This window comes from Cryptomeria japonica, chromosome 11 (genome assembly GCF_030272615.1).
Source record: "Cryptomeria japonica chromosome 11, Sugi_1.0, whole genome shotgun sequence".
Taxonomy (NCBI): Eukaryota; Viridiplantae; Streptophyta; class Pinopsida; order Cupressales; family Cupressaceae; genus Cryptomeria; species Cryptomeria japonica.
Window position 1 is genome coordinate 661888252 of NC_081415.1, and position 14800 is coordinate 661903051.

The following is a 14800-nucleotide window of genomic DNA, read 5'->3' on the forward strand; positions in this document are numbered from 1 at the left end:
ATATTGTATGGAGAAGAGATAAGACTGTTGGTTCTCAGATTAAAGAATAATTGGATAACTTGAATTACAACAGTGAGGCTTGTTGTAAGTTTTTCAAGGATCTTCAAAAGGAGATGAATCAGAAATAGGATTCCTTCAAAGGTTGTGGATTTGTAAAAGGAAGAGATTACTTTCATGATGGATAATGATAATTGTTTTATGAAAGCAGTAGTAGTGGAGACTTCATGGGTCTCCAAGATTTCTTATGAAGTATTTGAGAATGAGTGCATAAAACTTGCAGAAGTTCTTCTCAAGTTACCTATGGATTCAAGTGAAGAAAGGTGTGCTACAATTGATGAATTAATGAGTGTTGGTGTAAATGCTAGAGAATGTAGACAAGAGGGTGAATTAAGTATGTCTCTGGGTGGACATAGATCAAAGGTGAAAAGAACTGGAAAACTATCCTCCTCTCCCACAGAGGCTTCTACCTCTGCTCCCAAAATGATGAAATCTGAATATGGGTCTCTTGTTAAGAAGAAAAGAGAAGAAATTATGGTTGTAGAAAGTGACAGAGGTACCAGAGAAGGATAATGAACAAAAAGATGTTGCTGAAGAGGAAGAAGAAATGGTGTGTTCCCTTACATTTCTTAGGGAAGATTCTCTCGAGGTGAATAAAGCATTAGATATGCTTGAACGCCCTAATGGTCTGAAGGATACAAATGGTTTATATCTTGTAGTTTCCTCCTATGATCAGGAGGTTATTGATATTAGGATAGCTAGTGGACAACTAAGAGGGGGGGGTGAATCAGTTGTCAACAGATTACAAAACTTTAAGCACACAAATTTTTTTACCATAATGCATAAACCAAATACCAGAATAGCAAATGTAACAGTTAAACATAAACATAAATCATAGAAAAATTAACCAACCATCCATAACACATAACACCAAGATTTGTACGTGGAAAGCCCGGTAAAGAGAAAAACCATGATGGGAAGCCTACCCACAGTCAGATAATACTTTTGCAACAAGTATGTGATTACAATAAGAGGGGCCTGCACATGCAGGAAGACACACTACCTAGAGCACACTGGTCATCACAAAAGGAGCCTCACTAGCTACGAAGAAATCCAGACTACAATTCGGAAAGATGAGTGAACTGTAAGAATAACATCTCCTATGCCTGAGTAGTTCATGTTAAGCTCAATACCGAAGGTCAAACTTCTTTCACAAACCCAATTCGATCACCTATGATCGACCAAAACCTCTGCATATGATTACAAATTTATTCGCACACAGATATCCTATATCCCATAAACTCACACATGGCCTACAAAGAGATCTTACATCACATTTATACCAACCCAGGACCTAAACAATTAGGTTGAATACCTAAAAGATAATACAATAGATCCATTACATAATCCCTCAAACTAATGATAAACCAAGTCGGCCTAAGACCGAAACAGTATAAGCCAAACAATAAATCCAACCGATGACACATCAGGAGCATCGACCAACACGTTACACAAATCGGTCCATAACCTAGCAAAATAACATTGAACCTAAAATATGTCACCTTAAGCCAAGTGAAAAACCACAAATAACTAGAACATGAACATGATAACCATCAGCATCCTAATAACCTTCTAGAAGCCACAACAACACCACTTATCGAATTCATCAAAAGATATTCATCAAAGCACTGCCAGTAAAACCCTTACCAGTGACCAAAAGGCTTACTAGAACAAATGATAACATCTAGATCATCAAATCTTGAACCAACTAAATGCGATACACATCAGGAACACATGAATAACCAATCCAAGCCAATTTCACAAGTCAGACCAAACCGGAGAATACCAGAGATGGTCTCCAGATTAGTATCATAACCCAACTACTCTATCAGAAGCCGGTAGACAACAAAATAACTAGTGTTGGCATCAATGACAACACATAATCAATTCCTCCACATTGCCAACAATCTCCCCCTTTGGCATTGATGGCAACACTAGATGTGAAAAACATCCAAGTGCAAAGAAAATGCCAAACAAGTCTCCCCCAATGGAAGACATCCAACAAACTCTCCAAGATGATATGAAAATGAAGTTCTGAACCAAAGACCAAACTCCCCCTGTGAATGATATCTCTGTAAAGCTCAATTTTTCACATATATCTCTCCCCCTTTGACATCAATGCCATAAATCTGACATAACATCAAAGAAAAGCATATAACCTTTGAACCACACAACTGACTACTCCCCCTAAGTAGTAGCATCAACACATCAATTTGGAATGAATGATAGCACTGATAAATGCATATAGGATATATGCCAATCGACATCATTCAAGTCTCTACTGGAGGGGTAGAAACTCCCAATCTATTTCTGAAAGACTCAAATGATTCCTTAGGCAAAGGTTTAGTGAAGATATCTACAATCTGCTCTTTAGTGTTCACATAAACCAGAGCTTGACTTGATTTTCTTCCACCTTCTCCTTCAGAAAATTATACTTGATAGAAATGTGCTTAGTCTTAGAATAAAATACTAGATTCTTTGATATATCAATAGCAACAAAGTTATCACAGTGAATAATTATTGGTTCATTGCGATCAACCCTATATCCTTCAACATTTTCTTCATCCATAAAACTTGTGTACGGTTATTAGTAGCAACAACATACTCAACTTCAACAATAGATAAAGTACACGACTATTTCTTGCTGATCCATGAAACAAGTTTCTTTCCAAGAAAGAAAGCTCCACCGGATGTACTCTTTTGGTCATCAACATCTCCAGCCCAATCATCATCTTTATATGCACATAGTGTAAAGTCATCATTTTTAGGATACCACAAACCATACTTAGTTGTTCCTTGCAAATACTTGAAAAATCCTTTTCATCGTACACTCATGATTCTCTCTAGGATCACTCTGATATCTTGATACAATGCAAACAACATTCATTATATTTGGACTAGCTTGAGTCAGATATAACAAACCTCCAATCATAGATTTATATCTTGTATGATTTACCGGAGCTGATACATCTTTCTTTGTCAATTTCTCACTTGTAACCATAGGGGTACCAACTGGTTTAGAATCTTCCATACCAAATTTCTTCAACAACTCTCTAGCATACTTAGTTTGACAGATAAAAATACCTTTATAATTCTGAGTAATTTGCAAACCTAAGAAAATTTTCATCTCTCCAATCATAGACATCTCAAATTCATTCTTCATATTTTTCAGAGAATTTCATACATAATTTATCCTCACCTCCAAAAATGATATCCTCAACAAATACTTCAACAATCAATATGTCATCATTAGTGATCTTAAAATATAAGTTACTATCAGCATTACCTTTAGTGAAACCAAACTTCAAAAGATATTTGTCCAATCTAGCATACCAAGCGCTAGGGGCTTGTTTCAATCCATATAACACTTTCCTTAACCCACAAACCATGTTTTTATCATTTGAAAGTAAAAAACCATCAGGTTGCTCAATTTAAACTTCCTCTTCAAGGTCTCCATTAAAAAATGCATATTTAACATTCATATGATAAACCTTGTATTTCTTATGGGCAACATAAGCAAGAAATAATCTCACTGCTTCAATCCTAGCTACCAGAGCAAAAGTCTCATCATAATAAATTCCTTCCTTCTGAGAATGTCCTTTGCATACCAATCTAGCCTTATTCCTCACAACTTGTCCATCCTCATTCAATTTATTGCTAAAAACCCATTTAGTTCACATAACATTCTTAGTTTTAGGTCGGGGAACTAAAGTCCATGTGTTGTTCTTTTCAATCTGATCTAATTCCTCTTCCATAGCTTTCACCGAACATTCATCTTTACAAGATTCAATAACTGACACCGGTTCAACTTGAGAAATTAAACATACCTCATCAGTTGCCAAACTTCTTCTTTTCATCACTCATTTGTACTTATCTCCAATGATCTAATCTTCTAAATGATTTAACCTTACATACTGAGGAGTCTTCTGACTTTCCGTTTCCCTGATATGATCTTCAGTCAATGTTGAATTTTCTGATACTGCCCGAGTAACTGGTTCAACATTTTATTCTGGTACAGGTGCGACCGTTTCAATTATGATCATCTCCACTTCCAGTTCTCTCTCATAAGTTTTTATTTGACATTTGTACAACTCATCCACCTTGACATTAGCACTTTCCACAATTCTCTGCAATCTCTTGTTATAACATCTATATTCTTTTCTTTCATTAAAATAACCAATAAATATCCCTTCATCACATCTAGGATCAAAATTTCCAATGGAATCATCTCTTTTGATATAGCATTTACTACGAAAGATTCTGAAATATTTAACTGAAGGTGTATGACCTGTTAGCTAAGATGAGAGGGGGGGGTGAATCATAAAAACTTCACAATGAAATTTATTCACCAGGTTCAACCTTGGTAGCCTTTACTGATATGCAACTATGACTGTAAATCATTAAATACTCATAAATAGATACACTTGAAACATCATAACACATTTAACACCAGATTTAATGTGGAAACCCAAATAGGGAAAAACCATTGTGGGATTTCAGACCCACTAAGAAATATACCCTTCTAGAGTATGCTCGGTTAAAAGCTAATCCTGTTAAGGATTACAAACACATTGCTAGATGTGACCCGGTTAAGGGATTTCCCTCAGACTTGTTAGATTCTTGCACTTTGTTAGTAGTGACCTTGTCAAAGGATTTCAAACACTCATTTAGAATGTTACCTTGCTAGAAGGTTTACAAACAAGACTGTTAGGTCCACTCGGTTAAGAGATTTCCTGTCACTTACAAAATAAATAACAGTAATAAAATATATCTGCAACTTCACATCTGAAATGCTAAAGCAGATTCTATGTGCTCAAAACAATCTTGTCATAAGACTTATCTTGTCCCTTGTTGGGCTTGCTGGGCTTCTCAATCTGTTCTTCAATCAGATCTTCAAGCTTCTATGCTTGGTAAACATTACTGTAGCATCATTGTGCATACATTTGCCCGCATGCATTGTTCATCAATAATTTTTTATTTATAAACAATTTTTAACTGCTTAATCTCCTTGATCACATTTCCCATGATCAATCTTAGCCATCGGATATTCAAACTTGACTAGGTTCAATGTATCCTTCGATCTGAAAAATGTTTTACCTCACCTTGGAACTTGCGTTCCTTCCTTGGAACTTGTGCTAGGTTATTGTGGTTCAATCTGCGCTGTAGATCTTCTTCTTGATTTTCCATTATTGTAGATCCTTAACAAACTTCTTGCGTGACATACCAATCATTTATTCATCTCCAGCTCATCAACATCCTTCATTAAATAATGCTTTTATTCATGCAATGCATTATGTTATTACTTGGTTGTTACTCGATAAATACTGAACTTCACTCGGTAGATATTTTGCCTTCTTTAATCGATATCAATAACCTTAGGGTTTATCGACTAGGTTCTTTGCTCGGTGACATAGTACAATATTAAACTTGTAATCAACAACATATGTAGGATATCAAAACAATTAAAACAACATGATCTCATCATTGTCTAGCTCGGTAATAGTTTCCCATTGAATAACATTCTTATCACATTCTTTCTGTGTCACTTGCCGACCTCTTAATACTCATCAAAACATACTTCGCAAGATATGGCAACATCATACTGAATCAGAAAATCAATTTCTTGACATCAATGATAAAATAATATTATTAAGATAGTAATCATCCTTCTTCAGTTATATGTATAATCTCCAACAACCTTCTCAATATCCTTACTGAAATGCCAACAATCTCCTTTCTATTGTAATGCCAACAGACCAAACCATAACTCATAAGGTGTCGTACCAGTGTCTCCTTTGATATGAACTCTGTTGAATGTGTATACCATCATGCTCACAACTTCTCTCCAATAGATATGAGGTAAATTAGCTTCCATCATCATAGTTCTAGCCGCATCCAAGATAGTTATGTTCTTTCTTTCCACAACACCATTCTGTTGAGGTGTCCCAGGGGTAGACAACTGTCTCCTTATCCCATGCTTCTCATAATAACTGTTAAATTCACCAGATGTGAATTCATCACCTTGATCTGACCTTAAAAATTTAATCTTCAACCCTCTCTCTATCTCAACTTTTCAAAAGCTTCATATTTTTCCCTTAGAAAAGTAATCCACATCATTCTAGATTAGTCATCAATGATTAGCATAAAATATCTATCACCCTAAAAACTCTTAATTCTAGTAGGATGGTGCATGAGCACCTACCTATGAAGGCATGAACCAGGAACAAGATGATTTTCTATTTGCCTAGAAGGAATGTAATAAGATCCTATGGGTCCTTTTGATGATATGATGAAAGAATAAGGATCCAGTGGAATACTGAGAGGGGGGGTGAATCAATATACTCAAAACTTGATACAAACTCCCAAACTCAAAATAAACTTATCAACTAATAACTCAATCAAAATAATGTCTTCAAAGATTACCAACATCAACCAATCATCAACTGGTTTGACTGTTATATCAACTTAACAGTAAACAACATCAATCTTGTAAACATCAACAATGCTTAATCAAATATCAACATATTCATCTCTCAATGCTTCCAGTTATCATGCCTTATCAGAATAGTTAAGTAGTTAATCAAATCAACAAATAAGATCATAACCACAAAAACATTCACCACTTGACACAAATATTTATACATAGAAAACCCAAATAGGTAAAAACCACGGTGAGATGAGACTCACAAGGATAGCTATCCAAACTCTTCTAAAGTTCACCTTGTTAGGAGCCAATCATGTTAAAGCTTTACAATAAGTCCTGTTAAGAACTAATTCCGGTTAGGAATCACCCGATTAAGGGATTTACAAATATGTCTTGATGAAAAGCACAATACCATGTTAGGAGTAACCTCATTGGAGGATTTGAGAATCCAAACTAATGGACAACCTTGTTAGAGGATTTAGAAAGTAACCAAGCTTGTTAGAGCTTACCCGGTTAGGGGATTTTGGTTTCTATTGTAACTGTTAGAAAACAACAAGTTTTCTGATCTATCTAAATAGCACTATTGTTGGCATATGGACACTCCAATGAGACATTGTGTGTGATTGAAGGTTTTGTCATTGATGGCAACCTTGTAATCCTATGGCACTAGCAAGACATTATACTAGAAAAGCATTACACAGGCAACCTTGCAATCCTATGGCACCGGCATGACATTATACTAGCAAAGCATTACACATGCAACCTTGCAATCCTATGGCACTGGCAAGACATTCTACCGGTAAAGCATTATTCAAGCAAGACATTATACCGGCATCAACAAGATCACTCTACACTGGCATTGACATAGAAGAAAAGATGTATACCGACACAGAGGCTGACATGATTTTTGATATGTAATATTTTGTTTATTATTGTAAGCTGACTTGGCAAATTGTAAAATGACTCTTGTATATAAAAGAGATCATTGTAGTCATTTGTAGGATATGGAAAGGAAGCCAAAAAAAAAGAAATTATAAGGCAGACCTAATGTGCGAATTGTAGGTCAAGGGTATATGTAAAGAACAGAGCAAGAATTGGTACTGAATCTGGCATTGAAGATGCTATTGTAAAATAGTATAGATCATTGGATTTGCAGAATCCTCATTGTAAGTCAGTGTGACTTCTTATTGAGCAGTGTGCTCTAGGCAGTTGGCCTTCCTGCATGTGCAGGCCCCTATTGTAAGTAATATTCTCTTATTGGCCAGTAAGTGAATATTGTGGGTCACAAATCCCACCAAGGTTTTTCCCACACCAGGTTTCCTCGTTAAACATCTTGTGTTATGGTGTTCTTTTCATGTGGATGTTTTTGATTTTGTTAATTACATTAATTCTTGCATACCGGTACACTGTTACTTTATGTTCTGCATGTTCTGTTTTAACAAAAATTCATTACTGGTCAGATACTGATTCACCCCCCCCTCTCAGTATCTGTGGGAACCCTAACAATTGGTATCAGAGCTTGGTCCTTTATTTTCAGAAGCCTAACAACTTGAGGAAGATCTTGACATCGGTAAAGATGGAAAATCTGATGAAGCAACTTGAAGGAGCTCTTACTGACTATGATGCAGAGAAGTTGAAAAATATCAAATTAGAAGATGATTTAAAAGAAGCTTAGGACATTATTCAGGCACTTCAAGAAAATCTTACTGTTACAAGAAATAAGAGAAGAGAACTTTGTGAAAAATTGCAAAATGAGAATGATGAAAAGGAATCACTAAATGATATGATAAGCAAATTGAAACAAGAGATCATGACAACAAAAAATGAAATGCAGGATATGACTATGAGATTTTGCAAAGAGATTGAGGACAGAAAGAAGAATGAAGAAGAATTGACTAGAAGACTAAGTGATGCAACAAATGAGAACACAAGACTTAGCTATGAGAATGACATGTTGAAAACAGATCTGATGCATACTCAGAATAACTCGAATGAACTAATGAGACAAAAAGAAATCTTGGAAAGGGAATTGGAAACTACTAATCAACACAAAGAAAAATTCAAGAAAAGCTCAGAAGAACTTGGTACCTTATTGAAGAATCAAAAACCCAAAGGTGACACTTCTGGAATTGGATTTGAAGTTGGAGAAAGCTCCGGTACTACAAATACCCAGGATCACAGCAAACTGGTAAGACCTTCTAATACTTACAAATTCAATGGAAAATGCTTTAACTGCAATAAATATGGTCATAGGGCAAATGAATGTAGATCTAGGAATTATCAGAATATCAATCCTCCCACTGGTCAATGCTCCAAATGCAACAAAATTGGTCATAACTCTAAAAATTGCAGAATGAATTTAAGATGTTATGTTTGTGGAATATTTGGTCATTTATCAAATCAATGTAGAACACAAACCAGCATAGGTTATGGGAAAGCTATTCAGAAAAATAATGTAGCTTGTTATGCATGTAACAAGATTGGTCATATTGCTAAATTTTGTAGAAGTAAAGGTACACCGGTAGACAACAAAAGTACTAGTTTGAAAGGTAAAGAAAAGGTTGAAGAGGTTAAGCAAGAATTCTCAAAGCAATGGATTAAAAAAGGTGATCTAAATATTAGGGATACTCCTCCATTGGTAGAATCAACAAATGCTCCACCGGTAGGACAATATGATGCTCCACCGGTAGGATGTTCTTCATCTAATTGAAGAAAATTATCTTGAGGGTTTGGCAATCTAATGACACATGTGCTATTATTCCCTCGGTTAGAGAAATGTAGTTGAAAAATCACTCATTACCGGCAAATAAAGTTAAGCTAATACATTACCGGCAAGCAATTAATGTGGTAGGTAGTAGAAAAGACTTTATAAAATAAGGTTTTGGCTCCATTTCACTTCATCGAGCATTCAAACATTTAGAGAGCGTGAAAATTTCTGAGCTAAGGCATTTCGAGCAAAGAGGCAAAGCACTTCAGCAATCAATCCATCCAAAGGCAGAAAAAGGTATTTATCATCATGGCATCCTCCTCTGCACCTGAATTCATAGAAAACCCTACAGTAGTCGAGGTTATAAAATGCCTTAGGCCCGTGTTTGAGCTAGTTCTCGAGGTAGCTAAGAAAGATGACAATACAGGTGCTTTTTCCCAAATTCCAAAAGGTGTTGTTTAAGCAGAAGACCCTAGAATGTATATTCATTACAACATAGAGGAATTAGGTGATGAAGAAATTAAAAACATGTATAGGACTGTTATATGTGACAATTCCGAAAATGTAAAACCTGAACATAAAGTTGTTGAAACCCTAGGATTCACTGAAATCCTTTGCATTCCTGAATTTCCCAATGAAGTGATTAGGATAGTTTTAAGCAGGGTACATGGTTCATTCTTTTGGCTTGATTCAGTGCACAAAATTACAAAGGGAGCTATGAAAGTAGTAACAGGGTTACCTTCCACCGGTAACAGACCTGACAAGACTAAGAAGGTCTCCAATGACCTAGTAATGAAGTTAACTGGTGCAACATTAGACATAAGGTCTTTGAGGGTTAATGATGTGACCGATATAAATGTTAGATTTGTTAGCATGATTTTAGTGTACAAAGCAACTCATACAAACAGACTTAACTCAGTCTCCAGTTTATGCATTAAAAGTGCTCATGATATGGTAAAAGAAAATGTGAAAATTGATGTATGTGAATGGTTAAAAGATGAGTTGATTGATAACTTAGCCAAAATCAAGAAGGATAAGAAAGGAACTTTTAGATTTGGAAATTTACTTGTATGCATAATGCTACATATAACCAAACAGGTTCTTGGTATAGGCAACAAATATTTTGGATTTGACATATCGGTAGGAAAATAATTATCAGACTTATTCAACAACATGGGTGAAAACAAGGAAAAGAATATCAATGAGTATTTTCAAGCATTAAAGGCTAGAATGATCAAAAGAATCAGACTATCACAGGAAATTGTCAACAAATACAAGGATGATATATGTTTTGTAATAAAAAAGGATGAAATATGGATGGAAGTAGTCATCCCTAGAACAATCTGGGTAACAGAGATGGGGTATGAAACAGATGACCACATAGTGGAAACTTATGCCAAAGCACTTCTGGAAGCCCCCAATGAACCTAAAGAAGAAGTATTTGGTAGTGCTGAGACCATAGAAAGTCAAAATTCAATCTAAGAAGAGAGTGAAAAAGGTTGAGGCATTTGTGAGAAAAGGATCCAGACAAGCAAAAGCCATAAAGGAAGATGTATTAAAGAAAACCAACATAACTGAAGATGAGTTGGTAGCCCAACAACCTGAAACTCATCTATCACCGGTAGGTACTTCCTCAGAAGGAGATATGCCAGCAACTTTCAAAAGAGTTGTTAGGAAAAGAGACCCCTCATCGGCAACCACTCCTTCACCTAGAAGGACAAGGCAGAAGCAACAAGCTGTGAGATCTCCGATCAGAAAAGTCACACCTAAAAAGAAGCTGACACCCAAAAAGAAGAAAAAGACAAACACAGACTTGGCCCCTCTTGACATATTACTGAATGAGATCACAGAGGAACGTAAACTAAAGAACATAGGGAAAATTTATGACACCCTATCGGATGATGAGAAAGGGCAAGTTGAGGAGAGTGTAATATTACACATGGACATGTATAAAAAGTTTTTGATGCAAGCCTTAAATGAAATTCCTGTTGAACTATACAAAAGACTTGAGGCCAGAAGGCATGAAATAATTGAACTGGATAAGAAAATTAAAATAGAAAAACTACTTGCAGTATATCCGGTTAACTCACCTAAAGAAATTGATGATCTAATAGCTCAGGCCAATCGGACAGTTTTTTCCACTGCACACTGGCAAATTTCACTGATGGCAGGTAGAGTTACAGAGGTTTCAGAGGAAATAGAAAATGGTTGGGATATATTCTTGGTTGAAAAAGAAAAACAAGAAGAATATAGGAATCCCAAGCCCATTAATGTGTATCAGAAGGACAAAGGGAAAGGTAAAGTTGGTGGACCACCAAGTATCAAGATTAGAGACAACTTACCCCCACCTCCTTTAAATACTCCACCGGTAAAAACAACAACTACTGAAGATCAACCGACAACTGAGAGTATGGATACAGAGGATAATAATCCTAATCCTGAAGTCCTATATACTGTGAATGTTGATACTCAGAAGATCAACATAGTGGTAGATAAGGATACAACAGATAAATCAGGTATACCCAAAGAGTCTCCGGTAACAGGGAATACAGAGCAACCGACAACAAATACAAAGAAAAAGATGGAATCTGGAACACAAACAGAGGAACCAATAGAGCTAAAGGCTCCAGAACAGATGCCACCAGTAAGAATTGAAGCAGGAAAACCAGTGCTTAAAGAAATGCAGACACAAATAGACCTACTAGAGGTCAATACAAGCTTGGTCACTTCCACCGGTACTCAGTTTGTTGGGTCACCGTCAAATGTGATAGAGGTATTACTTGAATCTATCAAGAAAATAACTGATTATAGCTCACAAGCTTATAAAGCAATAGATGATTCAATTCCATTTTTGAAATCAATAGCTCCTAATTGTAATATAGACAATAAAGATTCTTTAGGCCAGTTGGATACACTTTGTAAATATATTTCTGGAAATTTTGAGCAAACAAAGGTAGAATCTGTAAAGGAAATTGTAGAAAAAGAGAAACAAAAATTCTTTGAGGAAGGAATAAAGAAGTGTAACAGGGAGTTTGACACACTTCTACTGGAACTGTGTAATTTGTTAAAAGAGTACAAAAACAAACTTTTTGACTGTAGATGTAGACAAGAAAATAAGCAAGGCACAGGATGAGATAAACAAACTTGCAAACAATTTTGTCAACTCACCTGATTCATTATCAGTTTTTGAAGAAAAGATAGCAAATTTTGAGGAAGAATTGCTCAAATTGGAAAGAGAGAAAGAGAAAATAAAAAACAAGGCAAAGCTTTTGAGATCTAAACTAAGTCCAAGATTGGACTATTTAGCATCTCTGCGGAAGGAAATTTCAGAGGCACTAACACAGGGAAGCAAAACACCGACAGAGCACTTGCAGCATCTCACCGGTACAGTAAACAGAACTGAGATAGCAATAAAAGACAGTAAGAAGTTTATGGATGACATAAATTTAATTTTGGGAGATCTTCTTCAGATAATAACTATCCAACTACAAGGTTGAGGTTATGGATTGGTACAACTACAAAATCTACTAACCTTTGTCATTGATGCCAAAGGGGGAGTAGTAGGATGAGAAAATTCAAAAACATAGGGATCATATGCTCAGGGGGAGTTCTCACATTTTTGGTAACATTTTTGGTCTACACATTTTTGGATATCTTTTTGAAATTTCTCATGAGTGTTGCCATCAATGCCAAAGGGGGAGATTGTTGGCATATGGACACTCCAATGAGACATTGTGTGTGATTGAAGGTTTTGTCATTGATGGCAACCTTGTAATCCTATGGCACTAGCAAGACATTATACTAGAAAAGCATTACACAGGCAACCTTGCAATCCTATGGCACCGGCATGACATTATACCAGCAAAGCATTACACATGCAACCTTGCAATCCTATGGCACTGGCAAGACATTCTACTGGTAAAGCATTATTCAAGCAAGACATTATACCAGCATCAGCAAGATCACTCTACACTGGCATTGACATAGAAGAAAAGATGTATACCGGCACAGAGGCTGACATGATTTTTGATATGTAATATTTTGTTTATTATTGTAAGCTGACTTGGCAAATTGTAAAATGACTCTTGTATATAAAAGAGATCATTGTAGTCATTTGTAGGATATGGAAAGGAAGCCAGAAAAAAAGAAATTATAAGGCAGACCTAATGTGCGAATTGTAGGTCAAGGGTATATGTAAAGAACAGAGCAAGAATCGGTACTGAATCTGGCATTGAAGATGCTATTGTAAAATAGTATAGATCATTGGATTTGCAGAATCCTCATTGTAAGTCAGTGTGACTTCTTATTGAGCAGTGTGTTCTAGGCAGTTGGCCTTCCTGCATGTGCAGGCCCCTATTGTAAGTAATATTCTCTTATTGGCCAGTAAGTGAATATTGTGGGTCACAAATCCCACCAAGGTTTTTCCCACACCGGGTTTCCTCGTTAAACATCTTGTGTTATGGTGTTCTTTTCATGTGGATGTTTTTGATTTTGTTAATTACATTAATTCTTGCATACCGGTACACTGTTACTTTATCTTTTACATGTTCTGTTTTAACAAAAATCCATTACCGGTCAGATACTAATTCACCCCCCCTCTCTATATCTATGGGAACCCTAACAACTACATCTTCTTGATCAGATCCTTCTTAAGCTTCAATCTGCCTTTACACAAACTGCAGATCCATCAACCGGTTTGGCAACCACACACTCAACTGGTTTCTACCAATCTTGTCAACTTTTCCAACACTTAACAAAACAATATCATCAACCTTAAATACAAATCAACTAGGTTGGTAACATAGCAAAAACCTAATTCTCATCATCAAGATTACAAACAAGTCGGTACAATCTTGACCGTTAGAAATCATAACAATCTCTTCACATTAATCAAGAAAATTCCAATTGCTCCATGATCACTACTTCATCAGACTTTGTAACTCATCACACACTATGCATTTGATGTAATCCACTCTGCTCAACATAAACCAATAAACTTGATCGGTTAGGGTTTATCAAAGACAACTAGTAGGGTTTACCAGTTTACATAACATAGAGAGGTTTAACCCTTTTCACCGGTGCAACTTACAAACTACCATATATCGGTTTACAACATCTTCCACAAATTTTATCATACTAGTGACAATACAATAGAAATAACAACAATAACATCAACAATATCATGAATATCATTGACCGGTTCAATTGAAATCAATGACAACATATCACTAATGCAATCTATATGCAAAATTCCAACAATCTCCCCCTTTGGCATTGATGGCAATACAGATATCAATAGCTCTAATTGTTGTTGTTGTGATAAGTGAATAGGAATTTACATACCAAGTATTCACCATGCTCTATCTGTAATCATCCTGTCACTAGTTCACATAATCAGACACATAATTCTTCTCCCCAATCTTCTCCTCAATCACATAATTCTTCTCCCCCTTTGACAACAATGCCAAATGAAAAGTAAAATATGTAATTCAAAATTCTCACTGTGCATCAACATACTGCAACTTGATGCTCCCCCTGTGGAATACATCCACTCCTTCATCAATCCATGTAAAATTCTGCAAGTAGTTCAGGGACTGATGCAATCAACATCG